The following is an 8,213-nucleotide window of genomic DNA, read 5'->3' as shown; positions in this document are numbered from 1 at the left end:
ATCTATGAGCATAATTACTGTTTTACCTCAATTAGCCACGAACTCCCTAGTTTGATAGCGACTGTTTTTCTGGAAGATTTGCTGCGCCATTTCAAATCAATTTGTATTTGTCACATGCGCCGAATACAACAGGTGTAGACCTTACCGTGAAATGCTTACTTACAAGCCCTTAACCAACAATGCAGTTCAAGAAATAGAGTTAAGAAAATATTTACTAAATAAACTAAAGTTTAAAAAATAACACAATAAAATAACAATACAGAGGCTATGTACAGGGGTTACTGGTACCGAGTCAATGTGCGGGGATACAGGTTAGTCAAGCTAATTTGTACATAGGTAGGGGTAAAATGACTATGCATAGATAATAAACAGCGAGTAGCAGCAGTGTAAAAACAGGGGGGGGGTCAATGTAAATAGTCCAGGTGGCCATTTGATTAATTGTCCAGCAGTATTATGGCTTGGGGGTAGAAGCTGTTAAGGAGCCTTTTGGACCTAGACTTGGCGCTCCAGAACCGCTTGCTGTGCGGTAGCAGAGAGAACAGTCTATGGCTTCTTTGACAATTTTTTGGGCTTTCCTCTGACACCGCCTAGTATATATGTCCTGGATGGCAGGAAGCTTGGCCAAAGTGATGTACTGGGTGGTACGCACTACCCTCTGTAGTGCCTTACGGTCAGATGCCGAGCAGTTGCCATACCAGGCGGAGATGCAACTGGTCAGGATGCTCTCGATGGTGCAGCTGTAGAATTTTTTGAGGATCTGGCGGCCCAAGCCAAAACTTTTCAGTCACCTGAGGGGAAAAAGGTGTTGTCGTGCCCTCTTCGATGTCTTGGTGTGTTTGGACCATGATAGTTTGTTGGTGATGTGGACACCAAGGAACTTGAAACTCTCAACCCGCTCTACTACAGCCCCATTGATGTGAATGGGGGCATGTTCGGCCCTCCTTTTCCTGTAGTCCACGATCATCTCCTTTGTCTTGCTCACGTTGAGGGAGAGGTAGTTGTCCTGGCACCACACTGCAATGTCTCTGATCTCCGCCCATTTTCCCTACATTTTCAAATCAAATAGATTTTTATTGGTCACATACACATCGTTAGCAGATGTTAATGCGAGTGTAGCGAAGTGCTTGTGCTTCTAGTTCCGACAGTGCAGCAATATCAACAAGTAATCTAACAAATTCACAATGACTATCTTATACACACAAATGTAAAGGGATGAATAAGAATATGTACATATAAATATATGGATGAGCAATGCAATAGATGGCATAGAATACAGTATATACATATGAGATGAGTAATGTAGGATATGTAGACATTATTAAAGTGAGTAGTGATACCTGTATTAAAGTGGCCAGAGATTTGAGTCTGTATGTTGGCAGCAGCCACTCTATGTTAGTGATGGCTATTTAACAGTCTGATGGCCTTGAGATAGAAGCTGTTTTTAGTCTCTCTGTCCCAGTTTTGATGCATCTGTACTGGCCTAGCCTTCTGGATAATAGCAGGGTGAACAGGCAGTGGCTCGGGTGGTTGATGTCCATGATGATCTTTTTGGCCTTCCTGTGACATCAGGTGCTTTAGGTGTCCTAGAGGGAAGGTAGTTTACCCCCAGTGATGCTTTGGGCAGACCGCACCACCCTCTGGAGAGCCCTGCGGTTGTGGGCGGTGCAGTTGCCGTACCAGGCGGTGATACAGCCCGACAGGATGCTCTCAATTGTGCATCTGTAAAAGTTTGTGAGGGTTTTAGGGACTAAGCCATATTTCTTCACCCTTCAGAGGTTGTGAGTAATGTTGTGAGTAAGTCTGTGTGGACGGAGAGAGAAACTAGAATGCCCCCTTAAATAAAAAGAGAATATAGGTGGGTTGGAAATAATTCTAAAAGGGGAAATATGGCTAAATATTTAGTTATGTACTTAAAAAAAAAGCCATACGTTTATATATGTTCAATACGGTATGGTGAATAAAAAAATATCCCTCTCTCTGTAAATGTGTTTGTGTCTGTAGTGAAAACAGTGGATGTTTTACTGCCTCTCAAACCCAAGACCAGAGAAGAGCTCTTACAATGTGAGTCTCTTTATCACAGAGATACATTCAATCGTTTTATCTAATTATGTGCTCTTTATCCTGAAGCAACTAAGTCTGTATCTACTGACAATCCTCAAAAACTCTAAGATAGAAACATATAGCAATAGTACATATAGTCAAAGACTAGTGAGACGCTTATCTTATTTTCATATTTCTATAATCCCTACTCCGCTACAATCTGACAGGGTAGATACAGTATCTGACTTAGAACAGTAAGTTATCTCCCCTCATTGTTCTCCGCTCTGCTCTTCTCCTAGACTCCTGCCAGCTCACTCTGGACCCAAACACGGCACACAATGAACGCCTCCAGAAAGGTGACATATACATCCTGAGCCCATCCATATCCTAACCATCCAGAAAGGTTCACTACGTGGCCTCAGGTACTGTGTAGAGAGGGTCTGTCTGAACGCTGTTGTTGGAAGGTGGAGTGGTCAGGGAAGTTTCATATAGCAGTCTCATATCAAGACATCAGTAGGCAATGTAGATTCTAGATTAGGATACTATGTCAAGTTCTGGAGTTTAGAGTACTCTAGTGATAGCTGTTGGTGTAGTTATCGTTCCAGACACACACATTGTGAAGTTGAAGTATCAGGCCCTCAGTCCTCCAGAGTAAGAGTGTACCTGGATCACAAGGCAGGTAATCTGTACTTCTACAGCGCCTTTTCTAATACCACCGTGTACAGACCACATTCACTCAGTCCCTCTATTCTGGGTTTACACTTCTTGATACTGCTGACTGAGCTGTGTAAACTGCGGTAGAAGTCCATACTAGAGTGATGCCTCGTCAACTTCTGGCAGCGCGAACACTACAAAACATTAGGCACAAATGCTCTAACCAGATAACTCATATCCTGGAATCACACTATCAGGGAGAACCTCCAACTCAAAGCACAACACCACGGCCAGGCTCTCCTCCCTCCACCTGCCTCGATTTATGTTTAGCTGTCTGGCTCTGAACAAACCAGGAACCTTCTTACAGGGTGACTGCACTCCCTGATTTGGATTCATTTTTCATCTATGCTCATTAACAAATCCTACCGTCCATGACTGAGGGCAAACGAGAGTTATCATGTGGGTGTGGTTTTATGTGGGTGTTTCTTGGGTGTGTCTTTGCCATTCAGTCACAACAGTAGTGAGTACAGCGAGGTAAGCTACGCTAACTTTGCTATGGAGAGAACAAAGTTTTTAAGTTGAGGACTTCTCCCCTCCTGACTGACTCACCATCTCAAGATGGTCAGCTAATTCAGTTCTATGTGTAGGCTAAAGGCTGTTCTGACCTTGTGTTTAGCCAAGCTGACAGCAGCTAGCTAGCATAGCTTGGTGATAGCTGCAGCTGGCTATCCTATCTACCTGATATGTCTCTGTCAAAACAGTCATGGCAAGATAGCAAGAGCTAGTGTCTGGAATGTGTTTCATAAGACACTCCTTCTACAACACCTTGCTACGAAAGAAGCTTGCAACTTAGTTTCAACAGTTCATCACATCATTTAAATACATGTTGCTGTGGAAACGATATCAACTACTGCGAGTTGAATGCCCATGCGCTGTCTTCAGTCAGCTCAGCTGTCCTACAACACAATAATTCTATAACTGGCTAGTTTTCTCTCGTCTTCTCTCTCCTTATGTCTGCTGTTAGATATTTCCCGGGAGACAAATCCCAGAACTAATATCCCTACAGGTGTAGGCTACATGAGGACACTGCACAAATGTCGCCCAGCTTTAGTACAGATACAGTGCATTCGGAAAGTATTCAGACCCCTTGACTTTTTCCACATTTTGTTACATTACAGCCTGATTTTAAAATGGATGAAATAAAAAAATGTCCTCATCAATCTAAACACAACACCCCATAATGACAAAGTGACAAATAAAAACAGAAATACCTTATTTACATAGGTATTCAGACCCTTTGCTATGAGACTCGAAATTGAGCTCAGGTGCATCCTGTTTCCATTGATCATCCTTGAGATGTTTATAAAACTAGATTGGAGTCCACCTGTGGTAAATTCAATTGATTGGACATGATTTGGCAAGGCACACACCTGTCTATATAAGGTCCCACCATTGACAGTGCATGTCAGAGCAAAAACGAAGACATGAAGTCGAAGGAATTGTCCGTAGAGCTCCGAGACGACAGGATTGTGTCGAAGCACAGACCTGGGGAAGGGTACCAACAAATGTCTGCAGCATTGAAGGTCACCAAGAACACAGTGGCCTCCATCATTCTTAAATGGAAGAAGTTTGGAACAACCAAGACTCTTTATGATAGATTGGCCAGACTGAAGCCACTTCTCAGTAAAAGGCACGACAGCCTGCTTGGAGTTTGCCAAAAGGAACCTAAAGGACTCAGACCATGAGAAACAAGATTCTCTGGCTTGATGAACAATTTGGCCTGATTGTTCATCAATCAGGCCAAATTGTTCATTTGTTCAATTTGGACAAATTGTTAATTTGTTCAATTTGGCCTGAATGCCAAACGTCACGTCTGGAGGGAACCTGGCACCATCCCTACGGTGGAGCATGGTGGTGGCAGCAGCATGCTGTGGGGATGTTTTTCAGGGATTGGGAGACTAGACAGGATCGAGGGAAAGATTAACGGAGCAAAGTACAGAGAGATCCTTGATTTAAAAAACATTCTCCAGAGCACTCAGGACCTCAGACTGGGGTGAAGGTTCACCTTCCAACAGGACAAGACCCTAAGCACACAGCCAACACAACACAGGAGTGGCTTCGGGACAAGTCTCTAAATGTCCTTTTGTGGCCCAGCCAGAGCCCGGACTTGAACCCAGTCAAACATCTCTGGAGATACCTGATAGTAGCTGTGCAGCGACGCTCCCCATCCAACCTGACAGAACTTGAAAGGATCTTCTGAGAAGAATGGGAGAAACTCCCCAAATACAGGCTAAGCTTATAGCATCATACCCAAGAAGACTCGAGGCTGTTATTGTTGACGAAGGTGCTTCAACAAAGTACAGAGTAAAAGGTTTGAATACTTATGTAAATGTGATATTTCAGTTTTTTATTATACATTTCTAAAAACCTGTTTTTGCTGTGTCATTATGGGGTATTGTGTGTATATTGATGAGGGGGGGAAAACTATTTAGTACATTTTAGAATGAGTCTGTAACATAACAAAATGTGGAAAAAGTCAAGGGGTCTGAATTTCCCAATGCACTGTAAATCAACAAAAAATGCATGCATGTGTTTGTGTTACAAAGACAAAACATGTTCTGCTGTAAATAATATATTGATATGCTTATAAAAACAGTGTGCCTGTGTAGAGAGTACAACTTCGGCTGTCTAACCAAAACTAGAATGGCATTTATTTACAGCTATTTACAGTTAAAGTCGGAAGTTAACATACACCTTAGCCAAATACGTTTAAACTCAGTTTTTCACAATTCCTGACATTTAATCCTAGTAAAAATTCCCTGTCTTAGGTCAGTTAGGTTCACCACCTTATTTTAAGAATGTAAAATGTCAGAATAATAGTACAGAGAATGATGTATTTCAGCTTTTATTTCTTTCATCACATTCCCAGTGGGTCAGAAGTTTACATACACTCAATTAGTAATTGATAGCATTGCCTTTACATTTTTTTAACGTGGGTCAAATGTTTCAGGTAGCCTTCCACAAGCTTCCCACAATAGGTTGGGTGAATTTTAGCCTATTCCTGCTGACAGAGCTGGTGTAACTGAGTCAGGTTTCTAGGCCTCCTTGCTCGCACACACTTTTTCAGTTCTGCCAACAAATTTTCTATAGGATTGAGGTCAGTGCTTTGAAATGGCCACTCCAATACCTTGACTTTGTTGTCCTTAAGCCATTTTGCCACAACTTTGGAAGTGTGCTTGGGGTCATTGTCCACTTGGAAGACCCATTTGCAACCAAGCTTTAACTTCCTGACTGATGTCTTGAGATGTTGCTTCAATATATCCATGTAATTTTCCCCCTCATGATGCCATCTATTTTGTGAATTGCACCAGTCCCTCCTGTAGCAAAGCACCCCCACAACATGAAGCTGCCACCCCCGTGCTTCACGATTGGGATTGTGTTCTTCGGCTTTCAAGCCTCCCCCTTTTTCCTCCAAACATAAAGATGGTCATTATGGCCAAACAGTTCTATTTTTGTTTCATCAGACCAGAGGACATTTCTCCAAAAAGTACAATCTTTGTCCCCATGTGCAGTGGCAAACCGTAGTCTGGCTTTTTATGGTGGTTTTGGAGCAGTGGCTTCTTCCTTGCTGAGCGGCCTTTCAGGTTATGTCGATATAGGACTCCTTTTACTGTGGATGTAGATACTTTTGTACCTGTTTCCTCCAGCATCTTCACAAGGTCCTTTGCTGTTCTGGGATTGATTTGCACTTTTCGCACCAAAGTATGTTCATCTCTAGGAGACAGAACGCCTCTCCTACCTGAGCGGTATGACGGCTGCGTGGTCCCATGGTGGATTATACTTGCATACTATTGTTTGTACAGATGAATGTGGTACCTTCAGGTGTTTAGAAATTGCTCCCAAGGATGAACCAGACTTGTGGAGGTCTACAATTGTTTTTCTGAAGTCTTGGCTGATTTCCTTTGATTTTCCCATGATGTCAAGTAAAGAGGCGCTGAGTTTGAAGGTAGGCCTTGAAATACATCCACAGGTACACCTCCAATTGACTCAACTGATGTCAATTAGCCTATCAGAAGCTTCTAAAGCCATGACATCATTTTCTGGAATTTTCCAAGCTGTTTAAAGGCACAGTCAACTTTCTGTATGTAAACTTCTGACCAACTGGAATTGTGATACAGTGAATTATAAGTGAAATAATCTGTCTGTAAACAATTTTTGGAAAAATTACTTGTTTTATGCACAAAGTAGATGTCCTTACCGACTTGCCACAAGAAATTTGTGGAGTGGTTGAAAAACAAGTTTTAATGACTCCAACCTAAGTGTATGTAAACTTCCGACTTCAACTGTATATTTGTATATTTGCCCAAATCTAAGGATTTGGCTAATTGCACACTGACATGCACAGCTCTCTGGGTGAGGTTCTGTCTTCAAGTGTCCATTGGGTGATGAAGTCCCATCTAAGTAATGTATTGCAGGTTATGAACAGGTACAGTCCAGTGGCAGGAGGGTGGAGTGCATGTGTGAGATGCAGGAGGATGGCACTCTTGTCATAACATTTAAAAAAAAGGTAGATAAGTAGAAGGAAAACATTTGGTCATGATTGTGATGTCACCAGATTGACTTGAGATGCAGTATAAATTTAGCCAGCTAAGTAAGATTGAGGGGACAGTATTTTAGCTAATTAACGTTGGCATTGCTAGCTATTTTGGACAAACTTTGCTAGTAACAGGAGTGAAAGAGACTAGTGTTACCAACAGAAGTTAATGGTTATCTGTAGGAGACAGATGGCTTTGGAATGTTTTTTTTTTTTTATCTTACCTTTATTTAACTAGGAAAGTCAGTTAAGAACACATTTTTATTTTCAATGACGGCCTAAGAACAGTGGGTTAACTGCCTTGTTTGGGGGCAGAACAACAGATTTTTACCTTGTCAGCTTGGGGATTCGATCGTGCAACCTTTCGGTTACAAGTCCAATGCTCTAACCACTAGGCTACCTGCCGCCCAGTGTTGAGTGGACGGGAGGAAGTCATAGGATTGCTATTGGGGAAGCGGATGGACATCTGTGGATTAGGCGAAGGAGGGGTTGAGGTCAGATCAGATCCCCTGAAGGGAGAAATTATGGTTTATTACCCTCTTCCTGTCGAACCATAAGATGTAACGATTGGAGAGAAGAAGTGCCTAAAGTGGAGTATATATACTTGTGGTGGTGGAAACATGTCTTTGTCTGAATCCTGCTGTATCGACTCTTTGGGAAGAATTAAACTTGGTTAAGCTTCTCTAGTGTCCGTGAGTTATTTACTCTGAAAATTAGAAATCAAGCACAAAGCTCAATTCCTCTAGGAGACAGATGTACACCCCATCATTATGAATCCACTTCTCGCAACCTTGACTGGCTGCACCTTTCCTAGATTACTTTACACCTACCCTGATTCCTCAAACAAATCAGACAAAACTCCATGATTTGACTTTTTCATTGATTTGTACTCCAATCAGCAAAGAATCCTCATGGACACGTCGTG

Source organism: Salmo salar, chromosome 07 (genome assembly GCF_965601325.2).
Source record: "Salmo salar chromosome 07, fSalSal1, whole genome shotgun sequence".
In the NCBI taxonomy this organism is placed as follows: domain Eukaryota; kingdom Metazoa; phylum Chordata; class Actinopteri; order Salmoniformes; family Salmonidae; genus Salmo; species Salmo salar.
The sequence above is the reverse complement of the archived record's forward strand: the minus strand, read 5'-3'. Positions refer to the sequence as shown.